The sequence below is a fragment of the Danio rerio genome, chromosome 22, assembly GCF_052040795.2.
Source record: "Danio rerio strain M-AB ecotype USA chromosome 22, GRCz13ab, whole genome shotgun sequence".
In the NCBI taxonomy this organism is placed as follows: domain Eukaryota; kingdom Metazoa; phylum Chordata; class Actinopteri; order Cypriniformes; family Danionidae; genus Danio; species Danio rerio.
The window spans coordinates 34,698,770-34,725,218 of record NC_141042.1 but is presented as its reverse complement, the minus strand read 5'-3'; the positions used below and the strand labels follow the sequence as shown (position 1 = coordinate 34,725,218).

The following is a 26,449-nucleotide window of genomic DNA, read 5'->3' as shown; positions in this document are numbered from 1 at the left end:
TAACCATGTTTTTTTTTTTTTTTTGCATAAACCATGTGTAGACTATGGTTTTCGTAGTAAACCATAGTAACCACAAAGTGAGCTACAGTTTTATTACGGCATATGAAGTAAAACCACATCTGTTCTTTGTTTATATGTAAATACTTGACTGGAAACCTTTTAACCACTGCACTTTACTTATCTTTGTAGCACTTGTAAACCTTTTAACACAAACAATTACATGCTAATAGAATGTAAACGTTTTTAAATAAAACCTGTACTGTAACATGTTACTATTCTGTTTTTGTTGTTATAGACTAGAGCTGCACAAATAATCGTTAAAAGATCGCGATCTCGATTAGAACCCCTACACCAGGGGTCTCAAACTCGCGGCCCGCGGGCCATTTGCGGCCCTCAGTGCAATATTTTGTGGCCCGCGCCGACCGCTGTACACTGACAGAATCAGAGGAGCGGGGAGAGAGAGCGCTCCCCGCTCCGCTGATTCTGTCCGTACACAGCGGTCACTGGCATTCCCCGCCCGCCGTGTTGTCGCGCGCGTTCTCATCAGCTGTGTTTTTGCGCGCGTCCTCAAGAGCGGTGTTATCGCGCGCCTACTGAAGGGCGGGACCGAGGGTGTGTCGCATCGCGGGGGCACTTTTGATCATTTTGGAAGGGCACTTTCTATGCAAGACTAAAAAGGGCATGTGCTCTGCACAGGTTGAGCCCTATGTGTGCACGTGCCTGCCCTGCATCTTATATATATCATAGGTAGATACAGACTGGTACAGACTGATGTGACTGGAGTGGGGTGGGGGTGTTTTATTTATACATATATACGCCTTTTTTAGGTGAGGGAATGGAAGTTTTGAGTGAGTTCCCCCACTTTTTTCCCTAGGACTTCAATAAGTCAAAGTACAGGTCTAGACTTAATGATGATCATCTTCAAGCCATACTGAGGGTCTCAACTGCTTCCGCTCTAAAGCCAAATGTGGTTCAGATTTGTGAGAAGAAGCGCTGTCAAGTCTCTGGCAGCAAGAAGTAGGCAAAAGATGTCATGTTCAGAAGAACTGTTCATAATCTTCACTCAATGTTTTATTAATGTTCAGGACACTTCATGTTCAGAAGAAATAATTAAAACTGTTAATAATGACATTTGAGGACTTTTTTTTGTGAAATCCCTTATGCGGCCCAGCCTCACCCAGACTTTGCCTCCTGCGGCCCCCAGGTAAATTGAGTTTGAGACCCCTGCCCTACACGATCTTAATCCAGCATTTTTACGATTCTGCTAATCATATTTTTAGGTTCAGGAGAGAAGAAAAGGCGGCTGCACAATACTTTTCATTGTTTCACACACATTGCTCAGTGACATTGACACCTCCAAATGATGTTAAATGAGTCACACACTTTATATATAAGGTATAATTCACCTAAACATGTAATTTTTGTCTTGTGTTACACGTGACGTGAGTTGCGGGCGGGTTTTCAGGGCAGGTGCGCGCGCTCTACTTAATGATAGACGTGCGCACATCTACTTTATTGAACAGAACCTGCATATGTTGCGAGTAACAGGTAATACAGTTGTTAATAATATTCAGTTTGTGGCACAGAGAGATCGTATGGGAGCCGCGCGTGAAGTATGAACAAACACTTAGCAGTCAAAATGAAACCGAAAATGTGCACTTCATTTAAATTATAATATCGCATTTTAGAGTTATGATTACGGCAAGCATTTGATATGTTTTTTCTTTCATAGCGAACCCACGGTTGTGCATGAAAATAAATGTTTACAATGTCAGTATAAGTACTCTAGCCTATATGTTGTTGAATATAATCTGATAATTACGGTGCCCGGGAAGTGCAAAACAACATTATAAAGTTTGAAACACTTTTACAAAGCTCGAGACAAATTTACATTTTGAAAGACATTTTTACTTATCATCAGACACAATTACATAGGAAAAACAATTTTACAAAGGACGAAAAAAATTTACATTTTAGAAAACAAATTACCAAGACGCAAAACACTTTTACAAATCCCAAAACAATTTTACAATTACAGATTCCCTACGGAAAGGGAATGTACCACACCCCGGAAGTGACGTAGAATGTACCACACACCGGCAGTGACCCGTAACGTAACACACACACTGGAAAATATCAATAATATCCAGCTCGTGTGTGACTTTGTAGACAGATTTCCACAAGTCTACAACTATAAAAATCATGGTTTGACTAACTGCGATAAAATAAATTAGAGCTATTCTGAGAAAATATCAGCGTGAGAGTGCATAGAAACATATAAATGCAAGTACATGGAAACAATTAAACCACGGCATATGTTGACTGTTAAAGATACCAAAACCGATTTCAACCTGTACACCGGAGTAGCTCAGTTGGATAAGTCGGCTGATACTCGTTCAGAACCTATTGACTTGGGTTCGAATCCCGTTGATGACATGTCAATTATAATTATTTCTTTAGATTAATTTTGGTTTTTGCTGTTATGCCACACAAATATTAAATCAACAATGATACACTGACACCAAGTGAATAAGAATCTTTATTTGGTATGGGCATGTTTTGTTGCTGTGAAAAAGTGATGAATCTGCCAATCTTCAAACGTGGATAGTTTGCACATTTGAAAAGGGTCCCCAGTTAACACGGACACCAGTTAAACCATAACACAGGCTTCCTTCAGTTTACTGTTAAGAGTCCTCAAGCAGAGGTTTACACCGTGTAGACTTGACATCATGTTCACGATTACAGCGTACGAGTGGATCTCGTTAAAATATTGAACACATTGATGCAGCATGTCTGGCGCAAGGTCTGGCGTTTCCGTCTGGTCCGCGTCCTTTATAAACTTTAAACACCGACCACACGCAAAGTAAAACCGTGTTAAGCTGCTCATGTGTTTGCCGCAAAACAACCCTCGACCGCTGTCCAAGTTTAGTCACCATAAACTTCGTTTACGCCATGTACTCCACAGCGCGAATTTACCGCGCTCACCAGCAACAACAACGTTCCCCCGCGTCACTACCGGTGTGTGGTACATTCTACGTCACTTCCGGGGTGTGGTACATTCCCTTTCCGTAGGGAATCTCTAATTGTAAATTTGTTTTGGGATTTGTAAAAGTGTTTTGCGTCTTGTTAAATTGTTTTCTAAAATGTTAATTTGTTTCGTCCTTGGTAAAATTGTTTTTTTTTATGTAAGTGTGACTGATGATAGGTAAACATGTTTTTCAAAATGTAAATTTGTCTCGAGCTTTGTTAAAGGGTTTTAAACTTTGTAATGTTGTTTTGCACTTCCCGGCCACCGTAGATAATGGCAAATGTCTGATTTTACCAGTGAATTAAATTGTCTAATATGACAGATTGAAAGCATATATCTCAAACATAATAATTCAACATCATAATTGTTATAAGAATAGATTGATATAGAATAGAATTATTTATAGAAACCAGTAGACCTACACAATATTATTATCGAGGTTGTGCCATACTGTATGTTTGTTTTTACCATACCTTTATTTTACATCTACAGAATCGTGAGAAAATCATATCTTTATTTTAAGCAAAAAAAATCGCGATTCTCATTTTAGCCAGAATCGTGCAGCTCTATCATAGACATTATTGCATAGATTTTGTTAAATGTAATATAACCTGCTTTGGTTCTGTGGCACATTCGTGGTACATAAAACCATAGTATGTACCAAAAAAAAAAAACATGGTTACTACAGTCAGTACCACAGTAAAACCATGGTTCATTTTCGTAAAGGGTGTTGCACTTGGGTAGTCCAGAAGGAAACGACAAACATTTTCAAAATAAAGACTTAATAAAGCAGTATTCTGACAGTGCTTTGGATCAAAACATGCTACACTCGTGGGCCGCTTTCCTCCCTCAAAATCAACATAGATGAAACGGTCAACAAGACATACCATGTCCCATTACGAATGTCTTTGATGTCTAAAGCATGAGGATATGTCATCAAGCAGGAAAATGAAATGCCTGGAAGGATTTGTCTTAATGCCATTTGACGTCCGCTAGTTTACAGCATTAGTATCATTAGCATAGGTTACACGAGCTCACGCTGTTCTCTTGGCTTCTCATTTAGATCACCTGATGAAAAGATGCCAGCTCTAAAATATTTTAGCACTGATCCTTTCAAGATTGAGTGGATGAAGTGGTTTGTTGTGACACAGCTCTTGATTTAATTTGATGAGTTGCTGGAAACCAACCATGTTTAGCGCCGCACAACAGGAAGCGAGAGCTCTCACAGAGATATTAGCATTATCGGTACTTTACGGCGCAAAGCTTTTAGTTTTCATCTTTTTAAATCCACTTCTTTGAAACATTCACATTTTCAAAGCCATAGTTTAAAAGGGAGCAGATTTCTAAGCGACGTAAGCTGAACCTAAGTACTGAGTATATATAAAAGCCTTGACATTAGCAAAGCAGCAACATCTTCCATTACATCAGGTCAAGTGTTCACATTAATTTAGGTGAGGAGTTCACAAACGGTTATGCTTTCACTTTATGTGAGTACAAATGTTTCACCCGAACTATATTAAAGGAATATGTGAACTACAAAAAAATACATATATATTTAATTATATAACTTTAAAGACCAGTGATAAATGTATACAGACAAGACCATTGTAAACAAATCTATAATCTCACTTCCTTGCTATTGAAGCAACTGCTTGCATTGAAAGAAAGACAGTAGGTTCACTTTTGTGAAAGTATGTTTTTATATTGGATTTAGTGAAACTGTAACACCACACCATGCCCCAAGAAAAACTAGGGAGTCAGATTTATGATTTAACCTGTTTGCCTTAAAAATTGCCTTAAAAATTGTCTTCTGTTGCGGCAAAAGAAATCCCGCTAAAGAAAATGTAAAGCATTAGTTTTTCTCAAACTGTCTTCACCTTAAACCAGCAGTCTTTGATTTTACCTTTAAATGCTATTTTTAAGATTATCGTTATCGATCCGATGTCTAAATTAAGCCGATATCTTTAAGCCGATAAATTATTATATATTATAAATTATATAATTGTTGCCACGCACGTGTGGGTGGAACATGTTCAGACTTGTTCATGGAGCTCTCCTCACACTGTTTATTCCTTCAAAGTCCATCCTTTCTTTACGTGGAATTGCTGTGCGTTAATCATAGATATATACACTAGATGTCGCCTGGCCTATTGTTGTCTATTAGACGGAATGCGTCAATAGCGCCGCCATCTTGCTACAGGGTTGTGCTCCTTTGAAATGAATGCGGGACCAAGGTACAGTGGAGGACTTTGGCCATGCAAAGCCAGAGATATACACATATACACATATATCTGTGATCGGGAGTTTTCCTGGATGTTAGTATGTAATTTTTTTAAAAATTTAAAAAAAAAAATGTAAAATTTTTATTAAAATTTTACATCACTTTTCTACATTGATGGATCAGTGACCGCACGGGCATTCCTGACAAAGAGCTTGTGTTTGTGTGTACAGAAATGTAGTATTCACCCTCCCTGTTAAATTTAATCTAATCATGTCCTGAAACACAGCTCCTCTCCTGCCTTCACTTCTCATACTGACGGAGGGAGCGATTCGTTTGTGAATGAATCCCCCGAACGACTCTTTCACTAACGTTAGGCGACAATAATACAAGTTTCTGGCAGCGCAGCATCTCGTTGTCATATTTCTTTTGCATTGTTTGCTGATTTTATTCAACAAAACTAGCATAAGCCGAGTGTTTAGAGCGAGTTGGAGCTGCTTTGCCGTATGGTGAATGCAGTAAGTGACTGTTATCCTCAATAACGTTACCTGATTAGCACAAAAGTTCAGAACATACAAAAACAGAAAAAAACTTAATATTACATATGAAATGTTCTGCCTTTGTGCTTTGTTTTCTTTGTGTGCTCGTTACTACACCCGTAGACAGCGCTAAAGTTCAGCATCTTAACGTAATAACACTGTCTTGACTAGTACGGTTGAATGACATTTGTCCTGGGAGCACTGTACCAATGTGGTATATATATGGTATATATATATGCGTTAATAACTCGGTAAGTAATCATGCTCCTTATCATTGTAGATATGTTTGATTGAGTGCCATTGTGTATTTTGCTTCAAATCGCCTCTGGAAAAAATGTTACATATGTAAACCTTTCCTGCTCTGTCTCCTTGTTGTGTTAGAGATAGCAGGGAGATTTACTTACTCAAGGGCCGAATAATATTAGTTTCGGGGTGAACTCTTTTAGTTGCAGCTGGTGAATGAACGAGGACCCGTGTATCTTGGTCTCATTGCGAAAAAAGCACTCCTCTTTTCTGTCTCTCCCTCTTGGCTTCACAAACACACATACACACACACCAAACTGACCTGCACACGTGACGTGCTAAACAAAAACTTTACGGAAGGTTTTTAATCTAATATAATTATTTGTTATTATCAACGCGTTGCTTTCCATGTGTTGTTGATGTAAGATATAATATTTATATTGATTATAACGAGCGCGCATGAGAGCTTTCACCGTGCGCGCACACACACATAGATCTGACAGCCTTGAGCCTTCACAGATCGACAACAGGGGAGAACCTAGGTGCACCGGTCACTGAATCAAGCATACGGGCCACACATTCTGTCTTTATATTCTGCTCTGTGTTTGTCATAAAGTCATCTGAGCTCAATGATCAGGTTTTTATTAGAGTTCTGCATTCCCGCGGGTGTCCCGCGGGCGCCACAGGACCCGGCCAGATTTCTGCGGCGCGGGAATAAATTTCCGAATAAATCGCGGGAGCGGTCGGTAACGGGTTTAATTTGGGACGGAAGCGGCTGTCTAGCCATATCGCGGATATTGCTATGCGAATGAGAGAGAGAGAGAGAGAGAGAGAGAGAGAGCGAGCGAGCGAGCGACCTTTGCCTGTGTGTGTGCTTGGTGCTTGTGTGTGTGTATGTGAGTGCGCGCGCGCAAATGAGAGAGAGAGAGAGAGAGCTTTCCCAGATAACAAAATACACTAGGGCCAGTTCCGGCTAGATTCTCGCCTGCCAGAGACTTACCACTAAGCCCGGCTCTGGCTGCAGGACTCCGGATGCTTGTGGAATCAATCGGGCCAGATGCGGCGGCCGTAAGCGAGCCGACGCTGCCGCATCCGCGCCGGAATCGGCCCGAGAGTAGGCGCGACTCAGTATTTATATACCTTTATATAAAACCTTTTGGTATTACATTCGTACTTGATACATGGTATTACAAGCCTTTGAGTTGATATAACAGCAAACGCCTATGTGTCTGCTTGGTGCTTGTGTGTGTGTTAGTGAGCGCGCGCGTATGTGAGAGAGATTTGTCTGTGTGTGTGTGTGCTTGGTGCTGTGTGTGTGTGTGTTTATACAGACAGCTTGGCTGTCTGGACTGTATAGCTGGGGGATTTTCGGTTTTGTTCTCCCCCGCTCTTTAGCGGGATTGGGCGCGGCGGCCAGAAAACGGGGCGGGTCGGGCAGCGGGACAATAAATTCTTAATATAAGCGGGAGCGGTCGGGTTCGGGCTAAAACCTGGCGGGTGCGGGCGGGAGCGGGATTCAAAATTTAGTCCCGCGCAGATCTCTAGTTTGTATCAAAATCCGAGGGCAAATCTGCGCCCTCAGCGGTATATTATAAACTTTTCATTGATTATTTTTCCCATGATTGACAGCAAGAACGAACACAGAAGCGTTAATGCTATGTGTTCAAAATAATCTAAAACGCCAAATAGGATGAATTTTTGTCGCATTTTCTGAAATAATACATTCTGTATCTAGCTTTTCACTTGTACGGTGGCTCAGAGCTGTCAAAACACCTCTAAAAAAAGGCTTTTTCGGACATATTTGCACACATGTACATCACTGTAACCCGTTTTATTCAAGAACATTTGAGCTGGTTTTAGTACTTAGCTCTTTTCATTTTGTTTAAAATATATTTTACTTGCTTGCTGATTAAATCCCATTTTGTTATTTAACCTTTTTAATTTTATGCAACAGTCAATTTGCATGTTCATTTGCTATGAAGAAAGTGAAATAATGTATTTTTTTGCATGCTGATTTGTGTGAAATCGTGAATATAGGTTATATATAATTGAATATATAATTTTGAAATCATAGCTTTTTTGCTTTAAGTGTAGGCTATTCAGTTCAAAAGAGCTGAGTTTCAGCTTTTGTGAAGTTTGCTGTGTAAAAATATAACATTTCGAATTATTTATAATTATCGGCCCATATATATCGGCTATCGGCCTCCAAGTCTGAAGAATTATCAGTTATCGGTATCGGCTAAAAAATCCATATCGGTGCATCCCTAATCTGAACATATTTTAGTCTTCTAACTCACCCAGAATATAAAAACATATATAACATTATTTGGTTGAATTATATAACAATATCTGAATTATATAACAATATCTGGGGTGAATTATTCCATGCTGTTTTTATATTTAAATATAAAAACATATTTATAACAAATATAAATGTGAAGAGACTTTCAACCACCATAACAGCACATGTTTCTGAAGGCGATCACCTAATGCACCTTTAACTTTGATTTTATTTTAATATTTTTATACATTTTTTAAAGTTACATTTTAAAATTTTAACCGAAGTTAAATTTTGCTTGAAGAAATAAATAGCTGTAACACATTACAGTACTTTCTAAGTTAGTTCAAAGTATCCCGTTTCCTCTGTGTACTGAATATATGTTATAAAGCGGCAGTTAATATACAAACTCCACAGACATAGACTAGAGAGGTTGTGACCTACACTTTGAGTAAAACAGTAAATGGCTGATTCACCCTGTTCCCATTAGGAACCCGGTAGAGATCAATATTACCGCCTAAACATTTAGCAGGGCTCCCTCTGTTCGGGAAATCTGAAGTTTTCCCCCTTGCCAGGAAGGAGACAAATATGCTCAGACGTCTCTTATGTACTAATAACTCTGTCTTTCTGCCCGTGCAACAATATATTACACACACACATTTTGAAGCACACACATACACACTCGCTCCTTCAGCTGATCGACTCTGACAGGCCTTTTTCTCAAGACAATGCATGTGTGGGGTGAATTATTCCATGCTGTTCACCGGCTGCATTGACTGCCAGTGTTTTGTAGCAGCGCCGTGTCCCTGAATTGCATGAATAGGTTGTTTTCACATTCTGGAGAGTCATTATCTGAGTCATTAACATAGTAACGCTTGGAAGAAAACTAAGAAGCATTACCAATAAGCTGGGGAGAAAAAAATTGGCAAGTTATATCAGTCCTGATGCTAAAATAAATGCATTTCAGAAGCGTTTAAGGCAATAAGACTATAACAAATCTACTGTGATTGGAATTAGCACACACTCTCAGAAATAAAGGTACGCGAGCTGTCACTGGGGTGATACCTTTTCAAAAGGTATAAATTTGTACCTAAAAGGTCCATATTAATACCTCAAGGATGCATATTAGTACCTACAAAGTACAAAAGTGTTAATCTTAAAAATTTTAGGTACTAATATATACTTTTGAGGTACCCTTTAAGCAGGGCCGGAGTGGGACTCCTTTTCAGCCCTGGAGTTTCAAGCCTCGGACTGGCCCATCTTAGTTCACAACTGACTGTATTAAAATAAGGTCATTTCCAAATCAGTTTCTAATGACACTATCCCATCTTTTTTTGTTGTTGTTGTTGAGAAAACAGCTGCTTTAGAACTTCAAATGTTCAACAACCCTAACAGTATTTTATGTCTTCAAATAAAAATGAAATAAATAAATACACTTTTTAGACGAGGATCGACGAAGTCATAACTTAACAGGCTGACCACTAGACCACAACAGCTATTTACAGAGTAGTGTCTCATCTAAGTTATATCATTATTAACCTGCAAGCTGCATCATGAAAATAGGTTAAAAAAAGAGAGATGCGGCAAAATAATGAAAAAAAAGAGTGAGGCTGTGGTCAAGTAAATAAATAAATAAACTAGAAGGTAAATTCTTTAGTACTGTGCTTCTTCACCCGTGTAGCGTGCCATCGTTCAAACAAAAATAAGTAACTATAATAAAGCTTGTCGTTTGATGCCATGTCTCGGGGAGTGTGTACATTATCACCTGGCTGGCTCAACTCAGTTCATTTCCATATGAACTGCGCCTTCACTGCGGGCGGGATCACGTTCGCTGTAATGAGGCGACAGGAGAATCAGTACCAGCCCTTACTTTTATACGGATTACATGAAAGGAGATTATTTGTTTTCGACTTGAATTGGTTAATGCAAAAGTAGACATATCAAGCTTTCTTTAGAAACATCTCACATGTTCCTTTGTCGACTATTTGCTGAGTTTCAGTTCATTTTAATGACGTGTTTTTCCTGACCCAGTCTACTGTTGCTCGCTTCTCATGCAGGCTGTTTGTAATGTCAAAGCTTCGTGGGCGTGGTCGCATTAACTCTAATGAGCTCAGACTGAGAAGCTAGACATAGCGTTGGTTTCATACTGATTACTAGGGATGTAACGGTATTGTAAATACCGTCATACCGCAATATTAATTTTTTTCGATATTACCGAAGTCGCATGACTCGGTAAAACTATAGGTCTTCTGAGAAAATTTGCTCAGGCGAATGAAGCGAACGGGAGGTAGCGAAAACTACAATTCCCATCAGCCCATGCTTGACCATCATCCCTTGCGGTCTGTTGTCGCTACAGATCCAGTAATGGGGAAATGGAGTGTGCTGCTAGAAGCGGGGATGAAAAAGAGCTGGAAAACTCTAAAGCGGGTGTTGTCGCGGCGCGCGTACTGAATAGCGGTGTTGTCGCGCGAGTTCTTATCAGCTGTGTTGTCGCGCGCGTACTGAATAGCGGTGTTGTCGCGCGAGTTCTTATCAGCGGTGTTGTCGCGCGAGTTCTTATCAGCGGTGTTGTCGCGCGAGTTCTTATCAGCGGTGTTGTCGCGCGAGTTCTTATCAGCGGTGTTGTCGCGCGAGTTCTTATCAGCTGTGTTGTCGCGCGAGTTCTTATCAGCTGTGTTGTCGCGCGAGTTCTTATCAGCTGTGTTGTCGCGCGCGTACTGAATAGCGGTGTTGTCAGCACACTGTTCAGATTGATGCAGACATGAGACCTCTATCTCACTCATGGTTTGTCTTCTCAAGTGGGGGAAAGACAATGCACAACGTTACCCACTGCTGTCAACCTGGGCCAAGTCATATCTCTCTTGTCCCAGAAACCTCAGTCCCAAATGAGAGGGTTTTTTCTGTTGCAGGGGACATTGTAAATACCCAGAGATACCAGCTTTTACCAGATTATATTTATATGATAATTTTCCTTTAAACCCATCTCTATCTAAGTGAGTGAGTGATTAAATGTTGAATGTGATGAGTTTTCAACAATACTAAATTGAAACTTTATTTTTTTTTACATGGTTTAATATTTTTTTGTTATTAAAATTGAAGTTCCTGGTTCAAAGCTTACAGATAGATGGCTAATTTGTATGTCATTGACACTTTTGGCACTTTTTTGGAGTATTTTCATAAGTTTTGTTTTTTCCTGTAAATGATTCAATAAATACCGTACCGTGACATTCATACCGAGGTATTACCGTACCGTGAAATTCTGATACCGTTACATCCCTACTGATTACTTTATCAAACAATATTTGTTTTCAACATGCATAATAGCTGCGTTTAAAAGTAGACACTTCAAACTTTATAAAGATATGTGTCTCGTGTCTGGGTGTTTTGTTTTCGCTGAGTTTCAACGCATTTTACTGACGCGTTTCTAAAAACAGTTCACGGAGAGAGAAAAGACAGAATGCCTACACTGTTTATTATCCTTGTTTTGCAAAAGCACACACATTTGTTTTTGTTATGAGTGTACACATTTAAAAGTAGACACCTAACAGATTCGATTGATGTATTGATCTTATCTGTACGATCAAAACTGAAAGTGTAATTTAGGTTCATTTCAGCTCAATGAGGTAAAAACTTGTCAGAACGTGTATAAGCGGTCTTTGACCCCAGGGGGTTAAAAAGTGAGACAGATTCAGGGACACCGGCCCTCATGGCTAAAAAACAGACCGGCCCACCGGGAATTCTCCCGGTACTCCAAATTACCCAATCCGGGCCTGCCTTTAAGTACAAATGTGTATCTTGTAAAAGTAAAAAAGTAAAAGTGACAGCTTGTGTACCTTCATTTCTGAGACTGCATTATATGCAGATCTAAACTGAATCTGCAGGCATTATCTAGGCTGTTTTTTGAGGTGGGAATTCTGCTGGATTAGCTTAAATGTGGTCAAATGTGTTTACACAAAGCTGCTTACCATCAGCTGTAAGCCTGCGAAAAAAAAATTAGCCAAAATATGAATAAACAAACATGCAAGAGGCAGAGAATGTGCAGAACTAATGAGGGTTCAAAATCTGTGGAGCGCTTTCTGTGGGTGCACATTCTGTGTGGGCTTGGTTAGCAGTTAGCATGTGCTAAGACACTATGTTGATCATTCACACGTTTATTCACAGACTAAATGAGAAGATTAACAGACACTGTGATGAAGTTATCAATGACATATGTCCCAAGATAATCATTTGCATACTCTAATCGGTCAACAAAAACGAGTTCTTCCTCAGATCACTGTTTAGTGAGAACGCAGCCCCAACACTTTATTAAGGGTGTCACGATCCTCCAAATCCTAAATTCAATTACATTTTCAATTCTAAAGTCACAGTTCGATTCGATTTTCGATTATGAATAATTAATTAATTAATAACGAATGAATTATTTGTAGCCTACCGTTTAAACTACCTGACCTGCATGGTCTTTGTTTTACCCATAAACAAATCATACAGTAAATGAATAAAGGTAAGTTAAACACATAATTGCCACCTGTCACTTACAACCAACAGGAACCAGCCAACAGTATCTGAGGTGTTCGCTAAAATGACTAAGTACTAGAGTGAAAGTGAAAGACTGAAGCAGTCTACTGACCCGCTGACTGCCTGGACCCGCTTTCTCGAGCACATGACTGTGTGTGCATCTGTGTGTGTGTGTGTCTGTGTGTGAATGAGTGTGTGTGGTCATGTGATGTGCGTTTTCAGCGGTAGTGAGGAAGGAGGGCTGCTCAGAAATGCTACACGCTAGTGTGGATGTGGATCGTTGTCATTCTAAAATGCCATTTAAAAACAAAGACCTATTCGCCCATCGTCTATCAGCCCAACCCTATATGTACATAGCAGAGCTTGCAAACTGTTTTTTTATTTTTTTTATTGTCGACAACACGAACGTTGTCAACATAACTCACTGGAAATCCAAAATACTTCCACACCGGCGACTTCATTGAAAGAGGAGAGAGTTTAAGCTCTGACGAAGGGTGTCCTGCGTCTGCAGTTTAACAAGCACTTCAACAAGCGTGGTTTTTTTATGGCTTGGCAAGCCAAGCTGAAGTGACATATGGCGGGCAGCATCGACAATTCTATTTTTTGATTCGATAATCGAAATTGAGCATAAATTTCGATCGATTTCGACACCCCTACACTTTATTATTTTAGTGTTAATGATTATTTCATTTTGACTGAGAACTGACATGTTTATTTATCTGCCAAAACAACCAAAGGTCACGTTAAAATGAATATGCTAAGCTAGGTGGAAAATATGCTAAATATGATGTTAATTTCTTGTTGAGCTGCAGAACCGTATATTGTCTACAGTTATTTTTACTGTAACTTGTTGTTTAGTGTGATTTGTATTGTAAGAATATGTTCACATGCTTACACTGAGTAGTGAGATGCACTTATAATCTCATGGCACATGTGTATAATGTACAATATGTTTAAAGTGAGGCGTTCTTCTTCTTAATCTTGGACATCTCACTCAACAACATAAACATTTTACGGTATATAAAAGCTGTAAAATGCTGATCAAACGTGTCTACTTTGCTGATAGAGTTAGCTTGGGGCTAGTGATCGGCTGTAACTTAGCATAATGCTAAAGCCTGCAGTTTATGTTGATTAATTAATAATCAGAGCTTTATATAATACCTTAGAGGTCGGACTGGTATTCAACACTAATATTGAAATCTACCAGACATTGCTGATCTCAGACACAAACAAAAAACAGAAATAAATTGATAAGAAACCCACAACCCTGCTGAAAAATCCAGCTTAAACCAGTCTAGGCTGGTTGGCTGGTTTTAGCTGGTCGACTAGGCTGGTTTTAGAGGGGTTTTGGCCACTTCCAGGCTGGTTTCCAGCCATTTCCAGCCTGGTTTTAGCTGGTCAGAATGGGAGATGACCAGCTAAAACCAGCTTGACCAGCCTAGCCAAGCTGGGAGTCCAGCCAAAACCAGCTATACCCAGCTTAAACCAGGCTGGTCAAGCTGGTTTAAGCTGGATTTGGCTGGTCATTTTCCAGCCTGACCAGCTAAGACCAGGCTGGAAATGGCTGGACACCAGCCTGGAAATGGCCAAAACCCCTATAAAACCAGCCTGGTCGACCAGCTAAAACTAGCCTAGGCTGGTTTAAGCTGGATTTTTCAGCAGGGAACAATTAGCTAAGCTACTATTTGAAGGTAATAAAGTTACTCTTCCTACAGAGAAACCTCGGTGCTGAAGTGAGATTAAACATGATACATTCATATTTGACTTTTATCATATTACTTCACTCTTTAGAGACTTGCCTATTAGTGCCCTGCTGAAAATCCAGCTTAAACCAGCCTAGGCTAGTTTTAGCTGGTCGACCAGGCTGGTTTTAGAGGGGTTTTGGCCATTTCCAGGCTGGTTTCCAGCCATTTCCAGCCTGGTCTTAGCTGGTCAGGCTGGAAAGTGACCAGCTAAATCCAGCTAAAACCAGCTTGACCAGCCTGGTTTAAGCTGGACATAGCTGGTTTTGGCTGGGCTCCCAGCCTGGCTAGGTTGGCCGAGCTGGTTTTAGCTGGTCATCTCCCAGCCTGACCAGCTAAGACCGGGCTGGAAATGGCTGGAAACCAGCCTGGCCAAAACCCCTCTAAAACCAGCCTGGTCGACCAGCTAAAACCAGCCAACCAGCCTAGACTGGTTTAAGCTGTTTTTTTTCAGTAGGGTGAGGTGTATTTGTGATTACTTCAATGTTTTTGACTTTATTTTAGAGGTGTGAACCTACACTAGTCTCACGGTTCGGTTCGGTTACGATTATCATGCCATCGATTCGGTTCAATTCGATATTTCGGTGCATCACAGTGCTCTGACGGTGCTTTCCATACACAGTTTAATATTTTCTTCACAGCAGCATTTCTTGTATTAAAATGTATGAACATATTTATATTTATATATTATTTGTAATACAATTTTGTCGTTTAATACAAACAGTCAGATATATAAACTGTAACTTTAAACAAAACGAGCATTTAGCAAATAATATAAACAAATATAAATACCCAGCTCAATTTCTGATCCTTGGCTAGTTCTCTTACACCCCTTTGATTGGTCACACCCTCAAAAAAAAAACGGTTGCGATTGGCTCTTGCGCGCTGCGTTTTTCACAGATGAGTGATGCTGATAAGCGGCAGGAGGCAGCGCGATCTCACAGCTGATGTATGATAGACACGGTGGAGAAAACTCTGCAGACACGCGCTCGTTTCTGGATGCAAAAGTAACGCTGTAGAAGAGAAGAAAACCCACGCCAGCAGGTCAAATGGGCCACTGTGTGTGTGTGTGAGAAATAGAGAGAGAGAGAGAGAGAGAGAGAGAGAAATGGAGTAGGCTACTTTCATTCTCTCGATCTCAGTGAAATAGGGGCTATTGTTGTATATGTCAGTGAAAGACTGATCCAGCAAACACACACAGTGAAATTGTGCAGTTTATGAGTTTTAAGTAGTTAAAGCGCTGTAAATACTCGCGATCGTCTCCCTCGCGACAGAGCGCATATAAGGTAAATGACGTCAGTAATAACTGGTTATGATTATTACTGATCCGATACCGAATTTTCCTCCGATACCGAATTGTCCGTGTCTGCATCGCAGTGCACCGATAAAACGATTATTTTTGACACCCCTACTTTATTTACTTTTTTAAATATAATTTCTATCCTATTTTCTTGCCTATCCTTTTTGTTTTAATGTAAAGCGCTTTGAGAATCAAGTTAGTTCAAGCAACCTTATGAAATTAAAAATAGTCACATTAAGCTTTCAACAGAAGTGTACCGCTGGCTGAAAAACACTAGCTGTGCATAGAGCTCATTGAACTAGATATGGCAAATCTCCTCTAAAAGTCACGTGTTTCCGCATCCTCCAACCCCAATGGGAGCTGCTGGCCTATGATTCTACTGACCACAAAATGTGCGTTGAACTCAGTCATGCTAAAAAAAGCCTGAACTCCATATGAACTATACGGCGTTTCACTGTAAAAGTAGATGTGAATGAGGAACATGATAACCCCGAGCACAAAGCATGGACGGTGTGGCTTTGGTGAAAGCATCAGTGAAGTAGAAAAACAATACACAATTGCTGAATCTTAACAGCCAGCGCATTAGCATGTCCGAGCTAAAGCACACATCAAAACAGTCACAGCACAGTCTCCATTAGCATGAGGACAACTGGGATTCAGCTCAAAATAATTAGCTATCAGTGGAAATGTGAGAAGGTGGAAAAGGACAGAGAGTGGGCCAGAAAACGAGAGATGTTGGAAATGTGAGAATTAGAGTGAAGGTAAGAGAGGAAACACAGACTAGATGCCGACACATACTGTATGTGATGAGTCCACAGGAGGAGGACTTGAAGAAGAAGGATGAAAAAAGAGAGCACAGGCTAAATAAAGACGAAGCATGTACTCCGCTCGTTCATAATTTAAGATAATTTGAAGGCTTAGTGGCTGACGTTGGCTTTTCTGTATGTTTCTATTTATTTCACGTTGCTAAGCCTGCTACTCCAGATCTTAACTCAGCCGCCCACAGTCTGTTCACAGAGCAGCGACCAAACTGTTTACAAATATGAGCCGTGTCAAACCGCCACGCTTTAATCTAATCTGTCTGTCTGTCTCTCTGTCTGACTATCCAACTGTATCTGCCATTGTGTCATTTTATCTCCAACCAAGTACACTCTGATAAACTCTCATTAACCCAATGAGTCGAACATGGACAAGACTAATGTTGGGTTCATTCATTCATTTTCTTTTCAGCTTTTATTCATCAGAGGTCGCCACAGCGGAATGAGCTGCCAACTTATCCAGCACATGTTTTAAACAGCGCATGCCCTTCCAGCTGCAACCCATTACTGGGAAACACCCATACAGACTCATACACTAAAGCAAATTTAGTTCATCAATACTCCTATAGACCTTTTTCTTGGAACGCAAAATTATCCATTATGCTTTGCGTGTATGCGCAAGGAGAATGCGAAGAACTTCCGCTCGGCAGCTGATGCGTTTAAACAGTCACATTTGGACAGCTTTGAAATGATAGTTTTAATCTATTTTACCTGCTTTTATTCTCTTTGAACTAATACTGTTGTCCATCAGCACCATCTCCAGGAAATGTGATCTAATAGGATGGAAAACAGCTGCTGTGAGGCATTTTCCCCTCGTTGTCAGAGGGCATCTTCTGCAGTTTAACTGAAACCTTGTCATCGCTAAAGTCAACATTTTCTCTTTATTTCAAATATATAACCAGCCCAAACTAATGTAATTCACCAAAATGTTTGACACACACACACTTAGCCTGTACTGTGCCACTGACACACTGATTTAATAACTGTGACAAAGTGAAAATATAGGCTAGTGGCATTTTGAAATGACAGAAAAACACAAACCGTGGTAAAAACAACACATGAAATAAAACACAAACGGCTCGCGATTAGAATGAACAGCAAATCAGCCAGCAGAGGATCAATAACAGACTTTTATTGGTCATTTTTGTAAATTGCACGACTTTCATACCTCTTAAGTTTCATGCCAGTGCTCTGGTTTGCTCTCTCTCTCTGTGTGTGTGTGTGTGTTGAAGAGCCGCTGAGCCAACAGCTGACAGGCCAGGAACGCGCACACACAAACTGTATTTCTGATTGCAGACACGTGAACTAGGAGAACATTTTTCTCGTATTTCTGACGCCCTTAAACCACATGTGACAGATTATAACGGCTTTAACAGACACATTTCTAAGTTGTGTGTCACAAAAACACTCTGTTATCCATTAAAAACGTTATTGAAACCCATTTTCGGAGCGCAAATTATCAGTTGTACACGCTGTAAACGGAAGTTTTTAGCATTCTACCGGAAGACACTGGTCGCTATGGCGCCCTCAATGCAGCAGCCATGAAAAAGGTCTATAGTGCATGCGTTTGGACTGTTGGGTAAAACAGAGTAGCCGGTGGAAACCCACTCCAACACAGAGAGAACATGCAAACTCCACACAGAAACACCAAGTGACCCAGACAGTACTCAAACCAGCGACCTTCTTGCAGTGAGGTGACAGCGAAAACCATTGCGCCACTACTCCACGCCAAATGTTGGATTCATTTTGTAAATTAAATTTAAATGACATGTTTTCCGTCCAATTGTTGTTACAAATGTATATATAATAAACTATATATACATTTTTGATATTTTAAATGACTATTATTTTGTACCTCCATCTTATTTTTGTCAATTTGTTAATATCATTGTCATTGACATCATTTTGCAATTCATTCCAACTATACACCACTGATATCTATCCAACAACTTGTCATTTTGTGAATTGTTGGTTTTATATATCTATCCGTCCAGCTGTTTATTTTGTTGCTGTTCTATTATTCTGTCTATTTTTTTCATTTTCATCTTATTTTTTTGTATGTCTAACTTTAATACAATTCTACTTTTCTTGTATTAAGTATCTGTCACACAACCAGCGATTGCTCTCCAGAGATCGCTGGTTCTCACACGAACTCTCAGGACTACACTTCTGCATTCCCCAGGACTACACATTCATACATGCACTTCTCCCAGACACGCACGCCTGCTCATTCATCTAACTTGATTGCACTCACCAGCTGAACCCTGTCAGAGACTGATAACACACCATACATAAACCACTCATTCACTCACCCTGGGGTCCGTTCTTCGTACCTCGCTTAAATGATCTAAGATTATTTGGCAGATCCTGGATCTTTTAATCTTGATAACTGATCTCTGGCTAATTTGGTTCTTCAAACAAGTTCGTGAATCAGATTAGAATGTCTGGATGAACTGATCTGAGATCGCTGCGTGTGTTGTGAAGGACAGATCTATCGATCCTCGAAATCATGATCAGCAATGCAATGATTGGCTGACGGCACAGCAGCGTAATGACATCATCTGATTAATATTCAATTATCCATGTGAGCAAAATTACATCAAATTAGCAGTAAACGGTTTGTTTAATATGACACGCAAGAACTTTCCACATTTGTTGTGAGCTGCAGGCTTTACACTTTCATTTGTCAAGACAAGAGTATTCATCATGTATTTCAATGCAAATCAATTTATTTAGTTTTACATTTAGAAAAGATTTTCTTTATAATAGTATCCGTTTTTTAATCGGTGTAAAGAATAACTGGTTGTTTACAAAAGCATTTATTGGTAAAGGTGTCTGCAACTTTTGTGAAGCATCAAATCACTGGCATAACTATTAAAACATGTTTATGACTGCATAAATGTATTATTGCTTTAAAAAAAAGTCACATATTGTGCATTTCTATTATACACAATTTGTACTAAAGCGATCTAAAAAGTTCATATCAATAAGTTTTCTCTTTGCACCAGGTGGCAGTCTTTGTACTTTCATTTCGAGGGTGCAGATTGCATACGTTTTATTAATATGTATAACTTTATTTATTTTATTAATGACTTTAACTTTATATATATATAGTTTAAAAATATGTACCATTTTCCCAAGTGTATAACTACTACTGTAAGAAAATATCAGAATTCGGAACATACTTTCTGTATTATCTTTGCTTGAACTGAGCCGATCTAATCCTGTTTATATGAATTGAACCTGCTCCCGATCAGGTTTGACCTAGCAGAACTGTTGCCATGACAACAACTCTCGGATCAGCTTTGAAGAACGAAACGATCCTGGATCATGTCAAATCGTCAATATCCAAATCCAGCTAACTGAGTAATCCACGTACGAAGAACGGACCCCTGGTTGCAGAGTCTTGTTTACTACTAAGTGACGTTACAACGCGTTTCTCCTTGTCTTGTTTTCTCTGTGTTTACCCTTGTTCTCTAGTTTAGCTGCCTGCCTAAATATTGATTACGATTTTGGATTTGCCTGCAAATACCTGTTGTACCTGATTTGACCACTGCTTGCCTGACGCTGAATAAACCTGCATATTGGATCTTACCTCCAGTTGTTTCTGTCACTCCACCCCAGTCGTTGAAGTATCCAACCATCTATGATTTTATAATCTGCTTTAATTGCATGTACATTTCCAGGATTTACCATTCGTGTTCCTTGCAGTGGGATGACGTCCAATAAACGTAGATTTTACAGTCAACTGAATTTATTGTTAATGTAAAATAATGCTAAATGTAATAGGGAGCATTTGATTATGTTGCTAATTGTTCAACATATTATTAAACAATTGCAACCACTGATAGAGTTGACAAAAACAGTGTTTACATTTCTATTTTGTGCTGTAGCAAGACGCTAACCTCAAACCAGATATCACATGGCACGTATAAAGGAGGTCGCACAACAGATCGTCACACAGCGCCATGCATTTCAGAATTGACCCTTCGCTAAACCAAAACCTAAAACCACCACACACCTATCGTGGCTTAGCAACCGTAGCTACGCACAGGAGCTCTGTCAAGCTTTCGAGCGAGGGAAACAAGCTGATACCCGCTATCCTTAAAGTTTGGAAAGGGTGATGGATTTTTTTTTTTTCCTTTTTTAAAATCTAAAACCCAAAAGGAGAAATGCCAGCATGGATCAAGCTCTGTGAGGGGTGCTAAAGTAGCAGAGTTAAGTTGGTTTTGTTTTGATTTTCCTAACTCATTCAGTGATAAACTGACGGCAATAACTCACTGTAACGACGGGGAGTGACACCAACAACAGAAGTTTGGATCCACGTGCAGGTTTATTCAAAGTCAGGGAAGCGATGGTCAATTCAGGTGCAAACAGATATATGTAGACAATCCAGAATCGTAGTCAGTAAACAGGCAATAGGTCGTAAGGCAGGCGGCTAAACAGGATGACAAGGATAAACAGGGCTAAGATCAAAACACGGGAAAACAAGACCAGGGGTCCGTTCTTCGTACGTGGATTACTCAGTTAGCTGGATTTGGATATTGACGATTTGACATGATCCAGGATCGTTTCGTTCTTCAAAGCTGATCCGAGAGTTGTTGTCATGGCAACAGTTCTGCTAGGTCAAACCTGATCGGGAGCAGGTTCAATTCATATAAACAGGATTAGATCGGCTCAGTTCAAGCAAAGATAATACAGAAAGTATGTTCCCAATTCTGATATTTTCTTACAGTAGTAGTTATATACACTTGGGAAAATGGTACATATTTTTAAACTATATATATAAAGTTAAAGTCATTAATAAAATAAATAAAGTTATACATATTAATAAAACGTATGCAATCTGCACCCTCGAAATGAAAGTACAAAGACTGCCATCTGGTGGTGCAAAGAGAAAACTTATTGATATGAACTTTTTAGATCGCTTTAGTACAAATTGTGTATAATAGAAATGCACAATATGTGACTTTTTTAAAGCAATAATACATTTATGCAGTCATAAACATGTTTTGATAGTTTATATGCCAGTGATTTGATGCTTCACTAGTTGCAGACACCTTGCTTTTGTAAACAACCAGTTATTCTTTACACCGATTAAAAAACGGATACTATTATAAAGAAAATATTTTCTAAATGTAGACCTAAATACATTTATTTGCATTGATGAATACTCTTGTCTTGACAAATGAAAGTGTAAAGCCTGCAGCTCACAACAAATGTGGAAAGTTCTTGCGTGTCTTATTTAACAAACCGTTTACTGCTAATTTGATGTAATTTTGCTCACATGGATAATTGAATATTAATCAGATGATGTCATTACGCTGCTGTGCCGTCAGCCAATCATTGCATTGCTGATCATGATTTCGAGGATCGATAGATCTGTCCTTCACAACACACGCAGCGATCTCAGATCAGTTCATCCAGACATTCTAATCTAATTCGCGAACTTGTTTGAAGAACCAAATTAGCGGGAGATCAGTTATCAAGATTAAAAGATCCAGGATCTGCCAAATAATCTTAGATCATTTAAGCGAGGTACGAAGAACGGACCCCAGGATAACGCGTTGTAATGTCACCTTACAGATAAACAAGACTCGGCCAACTGAAGGGGTGAATGTGTGGCTTAAATAGTGTGTGTTAATCAGTCTCTGAAAGTCCTCAGGTGTGAATGTAAATCAAGCTAAATGAGAAAGCAGGTGTGTGGGCGAAGAGCATGTATGAAGTTGTAGTCCAGGAAAAGTGTAGTTCTAAGTGTGTGTGTGTGTGTGTGTGTGTGTGTTTACCAGCGACATCTGGTGGTTTTTCGCTGGTGAACATGACACTCACACACTTCTCACCCTAAACAGATCTAAACCGTGTGTCTTACAAAAATACAAAGCAGGTTATGTTTCCCAGCTGTCTTTTTCTTTTTTTCCGCTCGATATTATGAGCACTGCTCCGTTTAAGCCTTCACCATAGTAGTCATACTAATTGCAATCATATTTTAATCGGTTTCAAGCAACGAATATTTGAAATTACATATCAACAGAACAAAACTAAGATACAATCACAATCTGAGCACTTGCGATCAATATACTTCACCCGCAGCTGTTTTTAAGTAATTTATAAGCCTCAATGCCCATGTCAGAGCTATAATTCACTGATGTTTTCGGCAGTCTTTTGGAAATTTAGTCATAATTGGTGACAATGTTATAGCAGGTTAGTGTCTGCTTTTGTATTTGGTGTCTGATTAAAATTTGCTGGTAGGGAAAATCTATTTGTTCACTTCTGCTATTTATACTTTCATTTGCATTTCAATTTATTTATTTCTTCCACTTAACTGCAAATGACAATAGAAATGGTATAAAGAGCACACAAACATACGTACAGACAGTGATAGGTGTACATTATTGTGGGTAAATGATGCTAACATTGGACACAAATCCATCAATTTCTTCTTTCAAGCTGTTGTTTCTATGAATGAATGATGTAGAAGCACTGTCCATGTGTGCTTCCTCGTCAGTTAGTAACGCTATATTTCATTGCACAACAATTAATTTATCCGTTTTTTTGGCTAAAAAGAGAAATTACGGTTTAATTTGTTATTATAACATTATTTTAAAATTTCACTTATTCTGCTGTGCATGAACTGAGCTGTTGAATGGTAAACGCATGAGGCGGCTAGGCTATCCTAGCTTCAATTTTGATTCAGTTATTTTCAAATCGTTGCATATTATGTAGTGAATATGAAAGCTTGACAGGCATAGCAACTGAAACTAAGGAGGGCGGGGCTTAGCAAAGGGTTGATTCAGGCCGTACTCACACTAGGTACAGTTGCCTCGAACCGGGCCAAAGCACGCTTGTCCCCCCTCCCGTCTCCCCCGACGGCCCGCGCTCACCCCATATCGGGCCTCGGCACGCTTACGTCATCGCTGCTGCGCTGTTCAGAAGCGCTCTCTATGGCAAGCCTTTTTAGCATTTAAATCTTTGTTCTGACTCCATAAATATATTTAGAGATATCTCTAATTATATTTTGACTAGTCATAATTATAATTCGACTAGTCAGAATAACAATTAGAGATATCTGCAATTGCAATTGTACTAGTACGAAATCAGATTGGAGATATCTGCAAATATATTATGACTATCATATTGACTTCCATTGAAAAATATTTGCAGATATCTCTAAATGAGTTTTGACTAGTCACAATTGTAATTAGAGATATCTCTAACTGAGTTTTTACTAGTCATAATACATTTGGAGATGTCTTTAATTCCTCATATTTAGAGATATTTACAAATATATTTGAAGATATCTCTAATTAGTTTAGTCGAATTACAGTTGTAGATATCTTGAATTGGATTTTTGACGAGTCAAAACTCATTTAGAGATATCTGCAAATATTTTTCAATGGAAGTCAATGGAGGAATATGACTAGTCATAATATATTTGCAGATATCTCCAATCTGATTTTGTACTAGTACAATTGTAATTGTAATTATTTCTAGCTGAAATAAAACAAATAAGACTTTCTCCAGAAGAAAAAATATTATCAAACATACTGTGAAAATTTCCTTACTCTGTTAAAAATCATTTAGGAAATATTTTAAAAAATAAAATAAATTCAAAAGGGGGCTAATAATCCTGACTTCAACGGTAAATAAAGATCATTTGAATTGAATTGCATTTATATTACAAAAATTACATAAAGCAAATCGAGTCGAGTACGAAAATTAAATGTGAAGTAAATAATCGATGACGATTGAAGCTGAAGATGATTCAAAAGTCAGAGACAGTCAAAAATCGCTATTGCGGGAACCTTTACGTTAATATTTCCAGGACAAAATGTCCCCAAATACACACACAGTAAATTACACTGGGTTCCACACAATCGATTTGTGTAGGGAGAACATGAAGGAATTAAGTTAATTTATTAGTTTTTACAAATTTAAGTGGATCGAACTTAAAACGATTCAGTTGTCCCAACAAGCAGCAAGCATCCTCTTTTAAGTGCATACAAAACATTATTTTTACAGATAACCTGATATAATCTGTGTTTGTCTTCGAGATGTTGTTTTATATCTATAATTAAAGTAATGTTGAAGTATCGTTGTGTCTTTACAGCACGTTATTTATTTTTTTACACATCTATCAACTATAAATCCAAATAGTGAACCCCTATATTCCTTCTTTTGCATTATTTGTGCTCTGTATTGATTATTGCAAAATAAAGCACTAGCATCCATTTGGCCTTAAAGAGGGAATACACAAACAGCTTTATGTCATCACTAAAGGCAGTTTGAAAGCCTCTAGCCACACAAACACACACACATACGCAAACACACACACAAGTCAGCCACAGTGAGCATGCCGCACGCAGCCACTATTAACAAAGTCATTGAGGGCTAATCAATAGGCAGTGAAGCCTTTCAGAAGACAAAAGTGTTTCGTTCCAACAGCTGACTTCAGCCTTCTATTTTGGGCTTAGCGAAAAGGGCAGCCTGGCGATTTTTAGTAGAGAAAAAATAAATCTGTGGACTAGCCATCAGCACTTTTCACAATGTTCTAGTGAGAATGATACGGTTGAGAGAACAGGGCTTAGATATGGAGAGTTCTGTCCTACCTGTGAGATAATATATGCTGGTAGTGAAAGTTAAAGCTGGATTTTTTTGGTTAATCAGAGTTGTGTTCTGATCGTGGAAGATTATAAGCAGTTTCAAGGTTTTTCTGACTACTTGACTAATTACTTTTTACACATACCTGTCAACATTGGGATGTGAAAATAAGGGATATGCCCACCATAATAAGGGAATAACCACCACCCCCCCTCCCCCACCCTCTCGAAAAAACAAAAAACCTGCTTAAAATTAATAGCTATTATAATGAAATAGAATCAAGCTAACATTCTCATTAGCTGTTTCTCCACTGTAATGCTGTGTTCACACCAGACGCGGAACGCGCAAATAAATCGCACTATTCGCGCGTAAATAGCTGCGTAAACATTTGAGTTTACTCGCTTTATTCGCGCATCAAACCCCGCTTTATTCGCGTGTCAAATTCACTTCAGAACAGACGCGGATTCGCGTGATGGGCAGGGCTTCTGTCTGCCCGAAGACTCTAGCTTCATAGCTAAATGGCTAACATGGATTTTATGAAGAAAATAACTGTGTTTATGTGCTTTATGAAGACTGAAAAACAGCGTCGATATGTTTAGGGTCGTGTCTGAGTCCACTACATCCTTTCAGAGGTGCATCCAGCTCTGTGAGCTCATGAACTCCTCCAGAAACTGAACCTGGATGACGGAGGCTTTCAGCGGTGCTTCTGACTGAGCCAAGCCGAGTTTGATGAACTGTTGTCGGTGAAGGCTGGAGGATTTCCCTCGGAACACCGACAACAGGTTCTACGTCACAATCACGCCCCCACAAGAGCAAGCTTCTGATTGGTTAACGCGGCACGAATGTACGCTGAAGTTCAGATTTTCGAATTCGAGAGATTCGCGCGAAACGCTCATTAAGCGTGTCAAACGCGCAAAACGCTCAATTCGCCCTGCGCCATTCGCGCAATTTGCGTCATTTGCGGGTATCGCGCCGCAGGATGTCTATTCCCGCGTTTGCATTGACTTAACATGTAAATCACTCGCGCTTGACGCGTGTACCGCGTCTGGTGTGAACGCAGCATAAAACTTACACATTCTGATTAAAGAGCAATGAATGAATCTCTCATTTATTAAGATTTTTTTTTATTACATTAAATAACAGGTGTCACTTTAAAAATGCACACATCTA

At 39.3% G+C, this 26,449-nt stretch overlaps 1 protein-coding gene and 1 long non-coding RNA gene across 50 annotated transcripts in view; one reads left to right on the top strand and one right to left on the bottom strand.

Annotated features, from left to right (window-relative positions):
* The window catches only part of dock3 (dedicator of cytokinesis 3), a 406,352-nt gene that overhangs the window by 356,141 nt on the left and 23,762 nt on the right, over nucleotides 1-26,449 (bottom strand). The gene's annotated exons all lie outside the window — the stretch shown is intronic.
* LOC147838608 (uncharacterized) lies at nucleotides 18,738-24,062 on the top strand. Its single transcript, XR_015522275.1, has 3 exons — nucleotides 18,738-18,999; nucleotides 20,084-21,180; nucleotides 22,240-24,062. It is a non-coding gene; the product is annotated as an uncharacterized LOC147838608 (long non-coding RNA).